Raw genomic sequence first — 21,989 nt, 5'->3', positions numbered from 1 at the left:
ATCCATCTGCGCGCCGGTGCTGCCACATTCCTTTTCTCCAGTGCCTTGACTACTCTTGTATGAGACGTGTTGTCAAAGGCACCTTTGATGTCCAAGAACGCGCAAAGCATCACCTCTCCATGCTCCAGTGAACTCTCTATTTCAGAGGTTATCTGGTACAGAGCAGTGTTAGTGGATCTACCCGCTCTGTAGGCGTGCTGAGCCGCATGCAGGGGTGCTCTCTTCAGCACCTTTGACCTTATTTCATGGTCCACGATCTTCTCCATGGTTTTTAGTAGGAAGGACGTTAGACTGATTGGCCTAAAGGATTTCGTTAATGAGTAGTCCTTCCTACCCACCTTGGGTATGAAGATCACCTTCGATGTCCTCCATACCTCAGGGATGTACGCCAATGCGAGGCTCTCCCTCAGCAGCCGAATCAGGTGAGGAAGTAAATGCTGCTCCCCCTGTTGTAACAGCGCTGGAAAAATACCATCCACTCCCGGGGACTTGAATCTCTCAAACGAGGCCATCGCCCACCAGATCGAGTCCGCCGTAAACAGCCGTTTGGCGATACTCCAATCCTCGCGGGATGGCCTGTGTTCGATCACAGGTAGACACTGGTCTTTCCGAACCGTCTCCGGGAAGTGCGCCCGCAGAAGCTCCGTCGCTCTGTCTTCTGCGCTGGTCGTGAATGTCCCATCTCCTCTTTTGATTGCTACTACTGCGTCGTTTGTGCCTCTGTCCAGGGCTTTATGCAGCCGTGCCGCCTCTGGCGTTGAGGTAACGTTCTCGCAGAATCTCCTGAAGCTAGCCTGCTTTGCAGACCTGATCTCCTTATTGTATAGAGTGAGATAGCTCCTGTATTCCTCCCAGATCCCCGTACGTTTCGCTTTGTTGAATAGGCTACGTACTTTCTTCCGGAGGTCTGATAGTTTCCTTGACCACCAGGGGCTATTTCGCCTGTCTGTAGTTACTTGTAGGGGCAGCTGCCATGATAAGCGTTAGTGACAGACTCGTTTAGCTTAGATAGCCTACTCTCCAAGCCTGGGCCTGATACGCTATTATCTATGCATGATTACCTTATTTGCCTCCGTTTTGAGGCCCTTTATCTCTCCCTTATAGACCCAAGGCTCTTGGATCAGCAGTGTGCCCAGTTTCTCCGCAGTGAACCTGCTTGTAATGACGGCTGAGGCTGCCGCCGCATGATGCAGGTTCACTTGGGCAATTTCCATGATGTCGGCCATCATAGAATAGGCTCGAGGAGAGAGAGATCCTCTACCCCGCCGTCAACCGCACTACTGTCCATTGGGCCTCCTAGTCCGTCTACGAGCTCCTGCGTTGAGGGTAGCTCCATGTTCCGGCCATCTGCGGGGACGTCAGTGGTCGTTGCTGGCCCTGCCTGTCCGGAATTGCTCCCGCAGGGCTGCTCCGACAACTCGTCCACCTCCATTCTAGTTTCCTCCGGGGCGGACTCCGGCACTGCCTGGTTATCGACGCCCCTGTCCTGTAGAGTCGCAGGCGTTTTAGCTTCTTTGCTCGCGGTGTCAGCGGGCTTGTAGGGCCGCATGACGACCGTGCTATACCTGTAAAACAGGCGGAAGCTCGCGGCCCGGACATACTTGTACGACTCGTCGTTGATGTATAGGTGTAACCTCCGTCCCTCAATGTCGCTTAGCATTTCCTTCTTGCTGCCTGCAACACACCAGGACGAGATACTTAGTCCCCGGTTCTGGTTCCTCACCAGGTTCAAGGCGTGTTCGTAGGTCCTGTCCCCGCTCCGAGGGAGGAACATCGTCATGCTGTGCATGATTGGCACATCTTCCACCCTCTTCACGCAGAGGACAGGGCCCGTCCAGCTTCCCAGCTTTGCAGCGTGCTCCCTCAGCCAGTCGGCGAACGACTCGTCCAGGCAGGCCACCTGCATCATACCTCCCCTGAAGTCGATGCCCCGGAAGGACGCCGTGTAGTCCTCTCCTTTGGACGCCTCGTCCATCTGGATGTCCTGAAACACGGTGAGCTCATCCGGTTTCAGCGACTCCGCCAGGTATCTGAAAGCCAGAACAGCCATGCGGACGCCTCTGACAGCATCCGCATATCCGCGCCGCCCCTCCTCCACCCGGTGAGGAGCCGGTCCAGATGGTTGGCCCCCGGCTGCCTTTGTATCTGTGCCTCGCACCCTTTTGGATCGGGGAGGCTCCTGCTGCGTGATTTGGCCGCTCTTCCTTTTTCCGGCTTGGGCGTACGTGCCCGCGGGCAGTGCCCTGCTGTCGCCCCGCCTTACGGTCCGAGCTATGCTGACCGGGCCACGGTTGTTATTACCGCTGCCTTGCGCGCGAGCTGGCACGTTGCTGTCGTTTCCCTTTGCCGGAGACGCGTTGTTTCCTTGGCTCTTGCTCCTCGCTAGAGCCTCCGCTGCCTCCGGGGTTTTCCCATCACGGAGGTGCCGTAGGTACCATTTCATGGTGGAACCACTCATGCCTTTCCTGTGAGGGTCGTCGCACCCGCCGGGTTGGCCGGCTTCTGGGAGGGGGCGTTGCCCACCTCTTCTGCGCCTTCTCCTCCTTCCCCCTCTTGCGCCGTCAGGCTCTACCTGATGCGACTCGCTCGAGGCCGACCCACTACACCTGCCGGCGGGGGTCTTGGTAACCTTAGTTTCTGCTGCAGCGGCACCAGGCGTTACCACCAGGTGAGCTCCGCTGCAAGAAGGCACGTGGTCGTCATCCTCCCTGGCGTGCTCCTCAAACAGCGAACGCTCCTCTGGCGTAAGAGCGTCGAGGAAGCTAAACTTCCGCCTAGCCCCTCGACCCCCCTTACCTTCGCACTGCCTCGATCTCCATCTTATTTTCCCCTGCCATAGTCCTTCGTCGTTGCCCTTGTCCGTCATCAAGTCCATCTTTTATGTTTGTTTTGTTGTTGTTGCTGGTCATACTGGTCTTTCGACCCTTGGCTCAAACAGGGTGAGCTGTCGGGTCTATGTTCTTTATGGGGAAGTGAAAGGTCCGCCACGCCAGAGCCCCTTGACGCGGTAAGGCCACCGTTACTTCCCAATTCGGCCCGGTGTTGGGAAGGCTCCGTTAGAATACAGCCACATTAACCTCCTGGCTGCAAAGTTCCAATGGGCACGGGAGTCGCATAACACCCTGGATTAGGAGGTGGTAGCTCTTAGTTAGCGCACGCATGCGGCATCCGACATCCCGCGTGGTCCGTGCTTAACAGCACCAACCGCACAGGAATGGGGGGCGCCGAGTATACCTTGCGCCTAAGCCCCTGCACCGCGGCAAGGTGCCTACCATTCGCAGAGGATGACAGATTTAATGTGGTTAGACAACGTGTCCAAAAAGCAACTAATCCCTTTCGCGCAGAGGGAGTTGCCCACATAGGCACCACGCGGTAGATCCGTAAACACATAACTACACTTGTAGCCAAGGTGCACGAGAACCCCGAAACAAAGGAAAAAACTTTAAGAATGGTAGCTGCATACAAAATAAGTGAGATCGCTTCAAGAGACGAAGGCGATCAGAAGACAACATTCCCACCAGATCAAGACAGAGTGACCACGGGCACTTTCGCGGAATCATCACGGCTACAGCAGCCACCAATAAGCAGGTTACTTCAAACGAACCACATAGTTACATTCGCACACATTATCGACCAGGTGAGGAAGTGGTCCGTGAAATACGACAATGGGCGGGACCCATTAGCCTTCGTTGAGCGATTGGAAGAGCTCTCCGAGGTATATATGCATATGATAAACGTTGACATCCTTCCAAAAACCATGCCCGAATTACTGTGCGGTACCGCTCTCCAATAAAAGAGAAAAATAAAAGGACTAGCTGTGCAGAATTTAATGAGACACTCTGGGTATAATCAGGAGGAGCGATTAGAAAGGATTTTTCCAAATAGCCACACCGATTATTTGCTTTACATTCGGCGGCGAGATTTGGAGACAATAGTCGAACCCATCACACTGGCAGAAGAATAAGAAGGAATATATGAAGGACAACGACGACCAATAGAACCATTTCGACCCCAGAAGACGAGACACATCATAGGTTACAACGAGACGAGAAAAGCAAGTGGGCCGTCACCACGTCCACCACAACACCACGCGTTTACCCAACATAACACGACGGTAAATGCGAATCGCCAGCAACCATCTACGAGCCGAGCCTTAAGGCCGGGCAAAATGCGGGAGATGTGGCCAGGAAGGTCATTATGCTAGGATATGTCGTAATCCCAGGAAGCTATTTTGCCGTGAGTGGGGCCAGGCGGATAGGCTAACCAGAGAATGTTGTCGCCAACAACAGGGAAACGTCCAAGGGTTTCGCCAGAGACAAGGCACGGCAGACCGACGTTATTCAGCGCCGAACCACCAGTAATTATGCATCAGGAACGCAGCTGGCTATACGCCCTAATCAAGTTTGGCGGAGAACCGGTGGAAGCCGTCATTGACACTGGCCCCTCGAGAAGTTTCATCACAAGTTGCAGAAGGTATGGACGCAACCGGGAGTGGTAAGAAGGCGACCGTAGCTATACAAATGGCTGATGGCACCACCAGCAAGACTTTCGACGCCGTGGAGACCAACATTCAACTCGGGCAGACATCGCTAAAGACAGTGTTACACGTGATGCCCGGAGCGATCGATGACTTCATACTCGGATTAATACACTGGAGAACATGGGAGCTAGAGTATCCTGAAGAGAAAAAGAAAACATAAGCTTAAGTGCAGGAGTATCAATCAACCGCCAACCAGAGAAACAATGCGGGCCGCATACGCGATTCGTAGAAAAGGAACTTCGAAAATTCGAAAGCATGAGTGGAGCGACGTCCATGGCATAAAATCACTATGACCGACGACCGCTCTATCAAGCAACGATATTTTCCAAGAAACCCAGCAATGCAGGCGATTATCAACTCCGAGATCGACAAGCTGCTGTCGAAGGATTGTATCACATAACGCGCCGATTATATTGGCTCGGAAGAAGAACGGTAAGTGGGGTTTATACGTGGATTATCGGCAACTCAACGCCTGATCTGTACCCGACGCATACTTCTTACCTACGATGCAACACATACTAGACAAGTTACGAAGAGCAAGGTATATTAGTAGTCTGGACCTCAAGAGGGGGTACTGGCAGATACCTTTAGAGCAAGGCAGCCATCTATTTACAGCCTTCTCTGTACCTGGGCGTAACCTATTTCAATGGCGTATCACGCCATTCGGCACCTGCGACGTCCCGAGGGTACTCGACCGGGTCATAGGCCCTGGGATGGAACCGCACGCCTTCGCCTACCTTAACGACATAATCGTCATAGGCTCCACATTCGAGGAACACGTACATAATTTACGAAAGTTACTGAAGAGATTACAGCAGAGAAATGCGAGTTTTTCAAGAAGGAACTCCGATATTTAGGTCACGTAATCAGTGACAAAGGTATTCGCACTGACACCGAAAAGAAATCCAGGAGCTGACCCAATAACAGGAGCTGAGCAACAATGAGCATTTGAAAGCATCAAGCAAAAGTATACGGAGGCTCCTGTCCTCGCATGTCCGGATTTCAACCAGACATTTACTTTGCAGACGGACGTTAGCAACATCGACCTTGGTGCTGTGCTGACACAGAATCTGGAAGGAGGCGAACGCGTAATAGCCTACGCCAGCCGAAAAGTTAATGAGGCGGAGAAAAACTATTCAGCTACCGAAAGGGAGTGCATCGCCATAGTCTGGCAAATTCGGAAAATGAGATCCTACCTAGAGTGATATCGATTCAAAGTGATAACCGATCATATGTCACTGAGGTGCCTAAATTCCATAGAAAGCTCTTCCGGTCGTATAGCACGGTGGGATAGAATTACAGCAACATACTTTCGACATCGAGTATCGTAAAGTGAAACTCAACCAAGTAGCAGCCGCACTGTCCTGACAGCCGCTAGAGACCATATGGCAAGCGACGACGATAGCTCCACAATGCAAATGGTGGCAAAAGCGAGTAGAGGAAGTTTGCGCAAACCCAGAGAAGTACGAGGATTACATGGAAAAGGATGGCCAACTCTATCGCCATATTCTGTGTTGATCTACGATATACCTAGCGCCGGACACGTGGGCATACGCCAGACAGTACCCCAAGTCGCCAACCGATATTATTGGCCAGGCATGTTCCGCGGCATTAGCCAGTACGTACGCCAGTGTGAGTCCTGCCAGAAATACAAAGAAGGACAGCAGAGACCAGCAGTAAAGATGCTTTCACAGGTGGCACAAGAACTGTCTGCCACAAGATTTGGTGTTCCGAAGATCCTTATTTCAGAAAATGGTGTTCAATTTACTAGTGCACTTTGGCAACAATATCTAAAGGAATTAGCGGTACGGCAGCGATTCACTGCACCTTATACACCTCAAGACAATTCCACGGAACGAGTAAACCGTACGATTAAACGAATTATCGCACAACTCAGAAAATCACGATACCAGCAATGGAACTATTTTCTCCCAGATATCGAGCTCGCAGTAAATCCTAGCAACTCGGCCTCCACGAGGTATAGCCCGGCATTCCTCGCATAAGGACGATAACCGCGACAGCCAAAGGCCCTCTTAGACGTAATTAATATCGGTACAGGTATACAGGTGATACCCACGATGGCTGAAGAAAAGTACAACAGGATGCAGGAAACCTTCAGAATCGTTCGGCAAAATATGGAGCGTGCGTCGACGGATGAAGCCCGCCATTACTACCTGAGAAGTAAATATCTATACAGAATTTAGTCCACACAACCCATAAAGACACTTTCCTCGGGCGACGACACTACAACGCGGGAGAGAATATTTAAGCACAAATTGTAACTATAAGTAAGATTATATTATAAAGCTTAATAAATTACGATCCGTAGAGAGTCCCAAAGATTACAAATTTATTGTAATGATCCCTGGACACGGCGAGTATACCTCAGCAATCTATAAGAAGCAGGGGCAGCAAGAAGCTTGTTTTCACTTGCAATTGCCAAAACATCTACATACAAAAGAATACATGTTTTTATTTACATGCTCATTGTCATGAAGATAAATGCATTCATCTACAGCTGAATTAACGAATATGGTATTCTTTTAAAGCTTTCTTAAAGACCTCAAACCAACATCTAGCCACCTACTTCAACCTGTAAAATCATTTATTTAATTTACATACTTTGTTACTTGGATGTGATAATCCTTCAGTAATTTTCATATAGATTTCCTCTTTTAAAATACGATTAATCAATGCATTGCAATGAATTTAAAATTAAATGGCTTGCCATAGATAAAATATAGTAAATCGGAAGTTTGATATTCTTTCGACTCGAGCCAATGTCTTATTATTATATAATCTATGGTCTTGTGTGAATCCACAAGCAACTAATCTGGCTTTATATTTGATTCTTCTTCTTCTTTAATTGGCGTAGACACCGCTTACGCGATTATAGCCGAGTTAACAACAGCGCGCCAGTCGTTTCTTCTTTTCGCTACGTGGCGCCAATTGGATATTCCAAGCGTAGCCAGGTCCTTCTCCACTTGGTCCTTCCAACGGAGTGGAGGTCTTCCTCTTCCTCTGCTTTCCCCGGCGGGTATTGCGTCGAATACTTTCAGAGCTGGAGTGTTTTCATCCATCCGGACAACATGACCTAGCCATCGTAGCCGCTGTCTTTTAATTCGCTGAACTATGTCAATGTCATCGTATATCTCGAACAGCTCATCGTTCCATGGAATGCGATATTCGCCGTGGCTAATGCGCAAAGGACCATAAATCTTTCGCAGAACTTTTCTCTCGAAAACTCGTAACGTCGACTCATCGGTTGCTGTCATCGCCCAAGCCTCTGCACCATATAGCAGGACGGGAATTATGAGCGACTTATAGAGTTTTGCTTTTGTTCGTCGAGTGAGGACTTTACTTTTCAATTGCCTACTCAGTCCGAAGTAGCACCTGTTGCTAAGCGTTATTCTGCGTTGTACTTAGAGCCTGACATTGTTGGTGGTGTTGATACTGGTTCCAAGATAGACGAAATTATCTACGACTTCAAGGTTATGAATGTCAACAGTGACGTGAGAGCCTAGTCGCGAGTGCGACGACTGTTTGTTTGATGACAGGAGATATATCGTTTTGCCCTCGTTCACTGCCAGACCCATTTTCTGTGCTTCCTTGTCCAGCCTGGAGAAAGCAGAACTAACGGCGCGGGTGTTGAGGCCGATGATATCAATATCATCGGCATACGCCAGCAGCTGTACACTCTTATAGAAGATGTACCTTCCCTATTTAGTTCTGCAGCTCGAATTATTTTCTCCAAAAGCAGGTTGAAGAAGTCGCACGATAGGGAGTCGCCTTGTCTGAAACCTCGTTTGGTATCGAACGGCTCGTTGAGGTCCTTCCCGATCCTGACGGAGCTTTTGGTGTTCCTCAACGTCAGTTTATAAAGCCGTATTAGTTTTGCGGGGATACCAAATTCAGACATCGCGGCATAAAGGCAGCTCCTTTTCGTGCTGTCGAAAGCAGCTTTGAAATCGACGAAGAGGTGGTGTGTGTCGATTCTTCTTTCACGGGTCTTTTCCAAGATTTGGCGCATGGTGAATATCTGGTCGGTTGTTGATTTTCCAGGTCTAAAGCCACACTGATAAGGTCCATTCAGTTTGTTGACGGTGGGCTTTAATCTTTCACACAATACGCTCGATAGAACCTTATATGCGATGTTGAGGAGGCTAATCCCACGGTAGTTGGCGCAGATTGTGGGGTCTCCTTTTTTATGGATTGGGCATAGCACACTTAAATTGCAATCGTTGGGCATGCTTTCGTCCGACCATATTTTACAAAGAAGTTGATGCAAGCTCCTAATCAGTTCTTCGCCGCCGTGTTTGAATAGCTCGGCCGGCAATCCATCGGTCCCTGCCGTTGTTGTTCTTCAGGCGGGTAATTGCTATTCGAACTTCTTCTTGCTCGGGCAATAGAACGTCTGCTCCATCGTCATCGATTGGGGTATCGGGTTCGCCTTCTCCTGGCGTTGTGCATTCACTGCCATTCAGCAGGCTGGAGAAGTGTTCCCTCCATAATTTAAGTATGCGTATGGGCATCGATCACTAGATCACCTTTGGGGGTTCTAAAAGAGTATGCTCCGGTCTTGAAACCCTCTGCAAGCCGCCGCATTTTTTCGTAGAATTTTCGAGCATTACCCTTGTCGGCCAGCTTATCAAGCTCTTCGTACTCACGCATTTCGGCCTCTTTCTTTTTCTGTCTGAAGTTGCATCCATCCCTAACGTGTTGTGGTCGATCGTAATGTTGCGAGGTAGGCAGCCTGTTTTCTCTCCACTGCGACATGGCACCCCTCGTCGTACCGGGCTGTTCTTTTGTACTTTCCGAAAACTAATGGTTTCGGTTGCAGCTGTACGTAAGGAGTTTGAAATGCCGTCCCACAGTTCCCTTATACCGAGTTGTTGATGAGTGCTCTCAGAGAGCAGGAGTGCAAGCCGAGTAGAAAATCGTTCTGATGTCTATTGTGATTGCAGCTTCTCCATGTCGAACCTTCCTTTTGTTTGTAGGCGTGTGTTGTTTGCTGCACAGAGGCGGGTGCGAATTTTAGCTGCAACAAGATAGTGGTCCGAGTCGATGTTAGGACCTCGGAGCGCACGCGCATCTAAAACACTGGAAACGTGTCTTCCGTCTATCACAACATGATCGGCCTGGTTGGTAGTTTTTCGATCCGGAGACATCCAGGTAGCTTGATGAATGTTTTTATGCTGGAATCTGGTACTACAGATAACCATATTTCGGGGCCCGGCGAAGTCAATCATCCTCAACCCATTTGGGGATGTTTCGACGTGGAGGCTGAATTTACCGACCGTAGTGCCAAATATACCTTCTTCGCCCACCCTGGCGTTAAAGTCGCCAAGCACGATTTCGACATCGTGGCGGGGGCAGCTCTCATAAGCGCATTCAAAGCGCTCATAGAAGGCATCTTTGGTCACATCGTCCTTCTCTTCCGTCGGGGTGTGGGCGCAAATCAGCGATATGTTGAAGAACATCGCTTTGATGCGGATTGTGGCTAGACGTTCATTCACCGGAGTGAATGATAGTACTCGGCGACGGAGTCTCTCTCCCACCACGAATCCAACACCAAACTTGCGCTCCTTTATATGGCCACTGTAGTAAATGTCACAAGGACCTACTCGTCTCTGTCCTTGTCCCGTCCATCGCCTTTCTTGGACGGCGGTGATGTCAGCCTTTATTTTCGCGAGGACATCAACCAGCTTGGCAGCGGCACCTTCCAATTAAGGGTCCGGACATTCCAGGTGCATGCCCTGATATCAGTGTCCTTTTCGTTTGCCATGGTCGTCATCAAAAGGGGGGTCTCTCATCCGAGGCTTGTTGTTCATTGGGGATGTTTTTTTACGTGGCGGGTCCCAAACCCAGCGCACAACCCTATGTAGGGGATATTTCGCCTTCTCACTTTAGCTCGCCTTCAAACGGATGTTCTTAGGCTACCCAGAGGATACTTGGTCAAAGACCGGAAGTTGTGAGCTGCTTGAGCCATGTGTAAAAGAATCGTTTCTGGCCACTCCCAAGTGAATGGCGATCAGAGAACTTTCCTCACTTGCGTGAACTTCTGCACATGACTCCATCCTCCGTCAAATTCCGATTTCATTAAAAAATTATTGAAAAAGCTATATGGGCTATGTTTTAACCTTTCCTTTCTTCCGACTTCAGTTTCCTTATAATTTGCTTGTGTTGTTGGCAAATTTTCACTCATAATTATAATTGGATAAGTATTTGCAAATGCTGTTGTATCACTAGGCTTTTTACGAGTATATGATTTTAAATTACTAGGTACTAGGTACTCCGTACTCTAATCCGAGAAATTTGACTCTTTTGAATCCGTTTTAAAATTGCAGACTATCCATTGCAGACTGCATTATCATTCAAGGTATTTTCTACCTGTTACATACTTTTATTTTGGGACTGTGAGTCATTTATCACAGTCCGAGAGTTTCCCAAATTTTTCTCATCCACAAGAACATTTCTTGCTACCATAAATTTATTTGATTTCACATCCCATAACTTATAGCCATTTGTTTCATACCATTTTTTCATTTAATTAAAACAGCTCACTCAAAAACATTTGTTTAATGTGGACCCTTTTGTGATTTGAACAAGTAACAGAAGGCATAACTGAGCTGAATTCGATTTTCACATCTGCAGCCTGCATTTTTGACACCTTTAACAGATTACACGGTATATCCTTGAAAAGTAGTACATGTTCCAATGTAATACAGGTGAGCCTCTTTCTACACCGTTTGTCGGGACTAAATATATACAGTGTAAAAAAAACCGTTAAAAAAGTTCAATTTCTATACAAAATCGTCTTTTCGTTTCTCTTTCAGAACAAAAGCGTACAAAAGAAAATAATAAATTACTATATCATTATTGCTTCTTTATACGTATGTATGTATCTCGCTGAAAGTGAGTTGATTTCTTTAAACGTTGACGAATTAGACTCGCGATAACGAACCAGTTCCGCTGCACGCATCCACTTTAAAATATGTATCATCGTTCAAAGCAGAAAGTTGAAATCTTCAAAACCTTATTTTCCAATTGCGGTGGCCAGTTGAAAAATATTTTATAAAACCGGGTAAAATAATACTTGGGAATGTCAAAAAAATACCGTGTAAAAAGAAACCGTATAATAAAAGGAAAACCTGCATTGTTCTTGAGATTAATGGGAAGTCATAATCTTCCCACTGTATTGACATACATATGTATGTACAGTAGATTCCGGTTATAACGACTTTCAAGGGACCGACGATCTTACGTCGTTATACCCGGAGGACGCAATAACCAGAAGGAGCAAAAAAAAAATTTTTTTTTGTTTATTTTATGGTTGCCATGTTCGTAATAGACTTTTAAAATAAAACAAATTAATTTTTAAATCAAAACAAAAAATTTAATTCAATATCCTTGGTTTTTCAAAATAGGTCGTATACATATAACGGATATTCATAAACTTAATATAACTAGATTAATTTCTTTTCTTTTACTTTTTATTCTTAATTTAAATAATCAGTAATTTTTGATTGTTTTGCAGTCGGCATGTAAAAACAGTCGCGCACCGCATTATTTAAACGAGAGATGCTGTGCGTTAAACTCTCGTCATTAAAACTCGAATGGACAAATCTATTTAGTAGTTCTGCAGCCTTCAGTGCCTCTAAAACGCTAGGTGCTGACTCATCTTCATTTCGATCTTCCACGTTTTCGTCGCTATCCTGTCCATCATCTAATATATTTTCAACAATTCTGTTTTCGGAAGGTTCCTCACAAGTCACCTTGTCAATAAGAACATATTCATCCAGTTCTTCCTTTGAAATCGGTAGCTGATTTTTTAGAGCTCTTGCCCAAACCGATAGAGGAATGTCATCTTCGATTTCAATATCATTTGAGCATGAGCTGCTGGGACAAGTTGATTAAATCACTCGAATTATGCCTTCATCCATTGGTGTAATACAGATGTCGTATTTGGTGGAAGGAAAACTAATGTGATATTCGTTAGGTCACTAATTTAGGGATGGGCTGGACAATTATCAACTAATAGCAACATCTTCTTTTTCTGTTTTTTAAGCTCAGCATCTCAATCCCGTACCCAATTAATAAAAATTGTAGATGTCATCCATGCCCGGCGATTACTATAGTAGTCAACAGGCAAAGACTTAACATTTTTAAAGCATCTAGGTCGCTTTGATTTTCCAATAACCAATAAATGCTTTTTAATATTACCACTCTTATAAGGCTGCAACAGTTATCCTTTCCTTGGACAGCTTCCCTCCAGTGCATTTTTCACCTATAAATTAAAATTTAAATAAACAGATTTCTTCAAAATAATTTTCCTTCTCACTTTTAAATTTAAATGTTTTGTCTGGAGTTAATTTGTAGAATAGTCCAGTTTCGTCGGCATTAAAAATTTCCTCATCAGTGAAATTTTTTCGTAGTATAGGCCAAACCTGTGTAAGAGCCTTCCTGTCGCTGCTACGAACACAAGCAAGGGTGCCGATCACTGATAAATACATACATTTCTAATTACATCGTTTGATGCTTAAATTTGTTGGCATTATTTCGCTGAATTTGTTTTTTTTCGTCGCTATATCCGGTTGAATTATGAAAAATTTCGTCGGTATAAGCGGTTAGTCGCTAAAAGCGGAGACGTACTAAGCGGAGGCCCTTTCATATAAGTTTGTATGGGGACCAACCAAGCCATCGAGTTTTCGTCGCAATAACCGGACGGACACTATAAGCGGAGTCGTTATAACCGGATTCTACTGTATATGTACTCTCCTTATTTTGCGATTGCAATCTCAATTGGTGTTTCCAAAATAACATAATTGGTGAAAAGGTTCATGTTACTTAATATATGGTCTGATACTCCAGAATCCAATTTGATTATGAATGATAAACCAACGTCATTGCTCGTATTCATATTTTGCCTCAACATAAATATAAAACTCCTATCTGGTTGTGTAGTTGCCACTTGAGCCTATTTTCTTTTTCCCGGTTTTACAATCAAAAACATCCCTTTTAAAATTACGTTTGTTATAAATGAAAAGTCGATCACTGAGCTGAGAATTATACTTTCTGATTTTAATTTTGTATTTTCTATAAGTAATGGAGTTAGAACCGTTTTAGGAAACTATCTTAAGGGGCTATACGAGTGAAACGCATGAAAAATTAGGCGATTTTTGTGAATTAAGAGAAAGTACGCTATTGAATATTTCGAACTTCTTTCAACATAATAAGGGATATTTTTAGCTATATTTTAAGACTTTTTTTTACAGAAATGTTGAAAAATAACGGAGTTATGGGGAGTCTAACGCCCCCTGGTGTCGCCATCTATATGTCGACTGGTACGATACAATCTGCTATTTTATCGATTGTCCAGTGAAAATTTCATGACATTTCATATATTGGAAGTGAAGTTATTGCGTTTTAAGTGTCAGTATGTTTGTGTTATCGGTGCGAACATGAGCTTCGAACAAAGAGCCAATATTAAATTTTGTTTTAAAATTGGTAAAACTTTTACCAAAACGTTTCAATTGATGAAACAAATTTATGGCGATGATTGCCTATCCCGTAGCAGAGTACACGAGTGGTTTCAACGTTTTCGAAGTGGTCGTGAGGACATAAATGACGATCAAGATGTAGGCCAATCAAAATCCCGTGATCACCGAAAATTCCATTGAAACTGTGCGTGAATTCATCAAAAAACAGCCGAAATCATCATTGACATTCATGGTAATGGTATTGAACATCTCTAAAACATCGATTTATCGCATTTTGACCGAACATTTAGGCTTACGAAAGGTGTGTGCACGATTTGTTCCGCAGAAATTGACGGACGACCAAAAATTGCTGAGAATCCAACATTCGAAGGGCATCATTAATGAGGTCAAAAATTACAAACACTTTCTTTAAAATATTGGGACTGGATCCAATATGATCCCGAAACGAAACGCCAGAGTCAGAGAGTGGAAGGCAACGGCCGAGCCGAAACCCAAAAAATCGCTCGTGGAGAAGGAAGACTTGACTTGAAGATCATATTGGATCCAGTCCCAATATTGTAAAGAAAGTTTTTGTCCTTTTTGATCTCTTTAATGATGCTGATTTGTTTTTATGATTCCAAGGTCCACAAAGAATTTGTTCCACCCGGCCAAAACGTTAATGCGGCATTCAGCCTTGGAGTTTTGAAGCGTTTGGTGCGACGTATTCGACGTGTTCGGCCCAAATATCGCGAAGATGAGAGTTCCACGATAATGCGCCGTCTCATCGATCGTCGCTTGTGACCGATTATTTGACCAAAAATCACATTTTAACCATTAACTACTCGCCGTATTCACCTGTAATGGCACAGTGCGACATCATTCTTTTCGGAAAAGTGCATTTGCCCTTGAAAGGAAAGCGTTATGCAGACGTAGAGGCCATTCAAAAGGCTTGCTTTTGGACCGTGCAAAAAGCTGTAGCAGAAGCTGTGAAGCAGAAGGAGACTAATTTGAATAAAATAAATTGATTTTGCAGAAAAGGATATTTGTTCTGTTTTTTTTTTTAAGTCCTTGTAGTTTACAATTCTCATATGAATTTTTATACTCTCGCAACAATGTTGCTAAGGAGAGTATTATAGTTTTGTTCACATAACGGTTGTTTGTAAGTCCTAAAACTAAAAGAGTCAGATATAGGGTTATATATACCAAAGTGATCAGGGTGACGAGTAGAGTCGAAATCCGGATGTCTGTCTGTCCGTCTGTCCGTCCGTCTGTCCGTCCGTCCGTCCGTGCAAGCTGTAACTTGAGTAAAAATTTAGATATCATGATGAAACTTGGTACACGTATTCCTTCGTTCCATAAGAAGGTTAAGTTCGAAGATGGGCAAAATCGGCCCACTGCCACGCCCACAAAATGGCGGAAACCTAAAACTTATAAAGTGTCATAACTAAGCCATAAATAAAGATATTAAAGTGAAATTTGGCACAAAGGATTGCATTAGGGAGGGGCATATTTGGACGTAATTTTTTTGGAAAAGTGGGCGTGGTCCCTCCCCCTACTAAGTTTTTTGTACATATCTCGGAAACTACTATAGCTATGACAACCAAACTCTACAGAGTCGTTTTCTTCAGGCATTTCCATATACAGTTCAAAAATGGAAGAAATCGGATAATAACCACGCCCACCTCCCATACAAAGGTCATGTTGAAAATCACTAAAAGTGCGTTAACCGACTAACAAAAAACGTCAAAAACACTAAATTTTACGGAAGAAATTGCAGAAGGAAGCTGCACCCAGGCTTTTTTTAAAAATTGAAAATGGGCGTGGCCTCGCCCAAAAATCATATCTCAGGAACTACTAGACCGATTTCAATGAAACTCGGTATATAATATTTCCTTAACACCCTGATGACATGTACGAAATATGGGTGAAATAGGTTCACAACCGCGCCTTCTTTCAATATAACGCTATTTTGAATTCCATCTGATGCCTTTTCTGTATAATACGAGTATATACATTAAGAACCAATGATGATAGCGGAATAAAACTTTATAAAAATACGGTATTTGAAAAATATGTAAATGACGTATAATGAAATCTCGATTATCACTTTATCATGCGAGAGTATAAAATGTTCGGTGACACCCGAACTTAGCCCTTCCTTACTTGTTATTATTATTGTTATTAGATGCGCATTGCATGTGTCTGTTTATGTACATATGTATGTATGTTCAACATATTTGAAAATAGATATTTATTTTTAATAGTATTTCGGGTTTGCTGATACTGAATAAGTAAGCATGTTCAATTAAATTTGAACATATTGCCGAGGCAAAGAAATTATTATATAAAATTAGTGGACTGCATTTTTTTGTTATTAATATTCTACCGGTTGGGAATATTGACAATGATTCTATCAGCATGATTCGTTTACATTTTCTATACAATTACTACTAACTCTTCGTTGTCGTCTATTTTACTTATTTGAAGAATATCCAATATCTGCGTTTTGCACTTTTGACAGTCTAAATGGATGGTAGAATTTCATGTTTGATCTAAGGCAGGTTGCCATTAAGGTTTTTCTTTGCATACTAAATGGCTGTTGAGGCTTTTTGTACACGTATTTAGTTTTGCTTGTGATATCAAAGGATATGAATTAAGTCCAAAGTGGTAAACTAAAAATTCGTTTCTTAGTTTTGCTTTTTTTTTGATGACTCATGCCCAGCTCTTGACCAATGCTACGGCTGCTACTATGCCAATCTTTTTCGACCAATTCAGCGATTTTATCACAATTTTCGACGACAGGCCTTCCGGAGCGTGGCGCATCTTCGACCACCTCTACACCAGAACGAAAACGTTGAAACCATCGTTGTGCGGTGGAAATGGAAACTGTATCGGGTCCATAAACTGCGCAAATTTTATTGGAGGCTTATGATGCATTTTTGCCTTTATCGTAGTAGTACTGTAAAATATGCCGTATTTTCTCTTTATTTTGCTCCATGTTTGCGACGCTATAACTCACGAACGACTTAAAAGAAACGACAATCAATCAAACACGTGTTAGCGCGTGAAATGAGCTTTCCAAAAAGGTATACCGATGCGACGAATAAAACTAGAATTACGCGCTTTCAGCGCCAACTAGCGAAAATACCGCAAGACTTTTTGACAACCAATATATGTGCTGCTTCTTCGGATATTGTGGTTATTTGTGATCTCTGATCTATAAGTGTCCGTAGCAATACATATTCTTCACTTGCTGTCTTTGCTCTTACTTAAGCTGTAGCTAGTATAACTAGCTTTTTTACTCTCTTCAGATTCAACATGTAAGGTGTCATGATGATTTAGGCACCTGTAGTAGACCTTACATATAATATTTACGCCTATCATCAATGGGTATGCTTTTGAATCTTTTACATTACAGTAAATTAATTTATAATATAATTTGACAATAGGAACACATCTGCTTGAATGGCTGTCTTGTATTATTCAAGCTATTATTGACCTAAAACATATGTTGTTTACGATTTCTACTAAGATGCCACTGCTTTCAATGTTTGATAATGTTGATCCAAAAAATCTCTGATGTCCGATAATTGTTGAATTTCTCTCGTCTTTTTAACTGTTTGCTCATATAATTTCGGTCCTTCTTTGTCTAACTATCGGACAATTACACGCGCAATAAATGGATAAGCTGGTTCAATGCTTATTCCTACTAACTCTATAGCGTTAAGATACTAGGGGTATGAATGAATACAGAATGTGCGCCAATTCACAATAGTCATTTTCATTAAATTGACCGAAACAGCCGTTCATATATCACTAGTTTCTGCAATGGATGCTCTCAATCGTGCAATCTTGCAAGAGCAAGAGAGTACCTCTATTAATTTGTTGTATCTAATAGTTGCCCCACGCTTTCAGCATTGTCACTATTTATATTTGATTGATTCAATATTCTGTGCCACTGTATTCTTTGGTTGTCATACCTTTGCTTAAGTAGACTCCATGCAGCTTCATAATTTTTTGATGAAATTTGTAAGTGCTTTATTAATCGCGCAGCTTCGCCTTTTAAGCAGAGACGAAGAAGCAGCATTTTTTCTGTGTTCGGCAACTGCTCGTTATTGTGTACCATATCTTGGAAAACGTTATAAAAATTGACCCATTCTTTGATATCGCCATAGAATGTTAGAATTTTAATTTTTCTTATTCCAAGTAAGGGCGATAAACAATTTTAGGCTCTTCTTTTTGTAATTTTTTTTTTGAAATTTTGAAGCTCTTATGTTTTCAATCTTCCCCATGAACATGGAAGACTTTCGATCTAAATCCTGGTGTTTAGCTTGGATTTGAACTTTTTCAATTTTTTTATCTGTTGTCCTCACGTTGTTCTCGAGGACGAGAATATATGGGGCGCTTAATTGTGTCATTGAGCAGCATATTGCGTATGGGGTGCAGCCACTTGTTGCGCTCCTGAAGACCCGTCAGGTATACTTTAGACAACTGTCGCCAGAACTGAGAACAAGTCGCCATCTCTCGCAGCAACGAACTGGGTCCTCTGGTATCTTCTCTGGGGTAATGCTCGCAGGGAGCAACCTATTAGCAGATGCGCTTGGCTCAGAGGTATTAGGGGCGAGCGTTGAGGATGGCCTTCACTTCGGCCAACAGTGTTGCTAGCTCCTCTGCTGTGAGTGGCGCGTTGCCGATTACGCGAACGATGTGGTGTTTGACGGACTTCACCGCGGCTTCCCGTAATCCGCCGAAGTGCGGCGTCCTCGGTGGTATAAAGATGAAGCTACACCCTTTGCCTGCTACGAATCTCTTCAATTCTGGATTGCTAGAAACGCCTCCTTCAGTTTGCGATCGGTGCCGACGAAGTTGGTGGCGTTGTCGCTGAATACCTTCGTCGGCATTCCTCGGCGTCCAATAAACCCTTTTAAGGCAAAAAAAAATTAATTAGTTGACAGGTCTGAAACTAATTCTATATGTACTGTTTTGGAAGTAAAGCAAACGAGTACTGCAATATATGATTTTACGGGTGGTCGACCACGTATTTTAAGAGTTGTGTATATCGGACCACAAAAATCTACTCCACATATAAGAAAGGATCGTAGTGCTCGAAGTCTTTCGACTGGCAAATTTCTCATTATTTGTGTTTAAATGAGTTAAGCATCCACCCACTCTACCCTAGCAAGACACAGCCTACTTACCACACCCGATGACACCATAACTCTACACAACACCAACACAACTCACCACACCTGTACACCAACCCAATAAACAAAAAGGATGGACAACGGGATAGCAGACACAATTCATTCCTCACAATTCGACCATCAGCATTCGTTTTCATACGTACATTACGCTATATACTACGCCGCGTTAACACACCATACAATTGGATATTCGCTAGATTTTGTCTCAACTCGGTTCCTGTGAGCGATCAACTCGATTCAACAACAATTTAGCAGTGCGATTAATTAAAATCCGCCGTACCGATTACATTTAGATATATTTAAAATTTTATTGTATTTTAAATATATAGTAGAATAAATTAAAGTAAATTGTACAATTTTCATCGCGGGTGTAAGTGAGATTTGAGTACCCTAATAAACTGCGGAATTAATCATGGTCCTTCGAGCCTAAAAGACAGGCACTATAAATTAACAGCCACAAGACGAACCACAAAAGGTGAAATATCAAGTGCAGTGCGGTAAAAGTGCAGTGGCGAACAAAAAAATATAAAACAAACAAAAACAGCTAAGATTAAAACAAAAGTGCAGTGACAAAAGAAAAAAAGAACAAAACCATATGTAGTTACATATATAATGAACAAAAAATTATAACATATCGATATATGTATACATACATATGTACTATATATCAGAGAGGTGACAAAAATGTGAACAGAGTGGAGAGAAACAAAAACAAAGTGCAACCAGCGAACAGTTCCAAAAAACAAAAACAAATAAAAACCCACAAATCGGGCGCGAAACCACCAAAATAATAATATTATAAATACAACAAACATAAACATACATACAAACAACAAAACGCACAAGAAGCCAGGCACCAAAAGAGGAATTGGCAAGAAAAGGGGCATATACACACATTCTACGTAATACCCCACAAAACCCAAGTGAGCGTATTCAGTTCATATAAACTTAATTTATACTGCATATATGTATGTATGTAAAAATTATGGGTATATATACATATAATACCTGTAATATACGTTTACTAATTTATTACAGTTATCAATCTTTTGAAAAACCCCTAACACAATTCGCTAAAATACATACATATATGTATATACATAACCACATTTGTAAATATAACTAAAAACTCAGCTCAATGCCTATTCTTGCTCAGCTTTGTGTATTCAAGCACACTTTTTCCAGCAACACTGCTTATTTCAAGTATTTACTTGCAAACATTTTTGGGCAATATCCCTCCGTTTTATAAAACAGTAAGCAGGATTGCAATAAAGAAATAAGCAGAGGCAAATTGCAGGTATGAGATGCAGAACCAACAAAAAACACATAGAAGAGAAAAACAATATAAAATAGACACACTTATGTATATACAAACATACATCATACAATCTGCTTATGCAATATCCTACCTACATTGGGTCAATTAGATATGAAACTTATTTAAAAAAAAAATTGAAATAAATAAAAGATCCGGAAGAAATTAACAGTACCACAAATTATAAAAACAAATATATAATTTATTCAAAACTCAAAAAAAAGATCCTTAACATAAATAAATAATTGAACATATATATGCAAATTAATAACTCCTGGCAGGATCGCGAATTAATTATTAGGCCGAGTTCTGGTGGGCAACTGCCTAGTTTTCTTTATTTTCTCTTTTTAAATACAATATTTTTCTTAAGCCTAGATACATTCTAAGAAGTATATCTATAATCCACTTAAGATAGACCATAAGTTATAAGTGGAAAGGTTCATCTTACAATCTATGAATTACATCTTGGGACCATTTAAGGCGGACCGTATTAGCAAAGTACAATCTTCAATACGGATCATATGGGTCGCAAGTGTTATGTTAAATATTTATGACAAATAAAAGATATGTTCATGTAATATGAACTGGTGGTATTAACCCCCCACCTCTAAATTGAAGCGTCCCGATTCAAAGAGGAATGGTGCTTGATCCTTTCCATCATTTGATCTATAGGTTGGGCTTGCTCTTGCATTGGAATTTGTTCAATGTTAATTTTAACCTGTGCGCTCTTATTCTTGTTGTATTTACAGATTATTAGTATTACTACATTATTATAAGGCTGACAATTGTTATCAGACTGTAATTTATCATTTTACTTTTTTTGCTTCATATTCGAGTTCTGTTATTTCCTGAATATTTTTAATGTTTTGAAAATGTATTTCCTCCATACTTAAATTCTTTGTGATTGTAATATTAATAACCTTAACTGCATTTGGTAATAATTTCATTGTGAGGGGCTTACGATATCTTATACTTATACGAGTATTTTCAATTCATCTTAATTTGACTCATAAATAAATATTCGATGCATTCGTCTTTGTATTCTTCTAATTCTTTTTTAATGGAAGTCTTTTTAGATGTGACATCATTTAGACATAAAATTTCTTCTTTTGTACATTTAATTCTGCTTGATTTATATTCGCTACTAGCTGACCCGGCGAACTTCGCACCGCCTAATTATTGGAGGCATATTTAGTAAGTCACAAACACACGACACAATACTTTTTTAATTTTATTGAAATTTGCTGCTTTTAGATTTTCAGGAATATTAAAGAATTATAGTATAGATGCACTGCAAAGAGACGTTAACATTTCAAGTGACATTTTACCATAGACAATTTTTTTTGAGTGAATACTGACAAATATTTACACTATAACTATCAAACTACATCTGTCGTTTTTTTTTTTTTGACGATGGCCATGGTTAGGAAAAGAAGAAGAACTACATCTGT

The 21,989-nt window shown here is 42.5% G+C and overlaps 1 protein-coding gene across 1 annotated transcript in view; it reads right to left on the bottom strand.

The window, feature by feature from the left end:
• LOC126764085 (uncharacterized) overlaps positions 1-21,989 on the bottom strand; it is a 532,840-nt gene that overhangs the window by 224,984 nt on the left and 285,867 nt on the right. Inside the window, exon 3 of the mRNA XM_050481871.1 lies at positions 10,019-10,116. The gene's annotated coding sequence lies outside the window, so the exon portion shown is untranslated. The remainder of the gene's footprint in view (positions 1-10,018; positions 10,117-21,989) is intronic.

Source organism: Bactrocera neohumeralis, unplaced genomic scaffold (genome assembly GCF_024586455.1).
Source record: "Bactrocera neohumeralis isolate Rockhampton unplaced genomic scaffold, APGP_CSIRO_Bneo_wtdbg2-racon-allhic-juicebox.fasta_v2 cluster09, whole genome shotgun sequence".
Taxonomy (NCBI): domain Eukaryota; kingdom Metazoa; phylum Arthropoda; class Insecta; order Diptera; family Tephritidae; genus Bactrocera; species Bactrocera neohumeralis.
The sequence above is the reverse complement of the archived record's forward strand: the minus strand, read 5'-3'. Positions and strand labels throughout refer to the sequence as shown.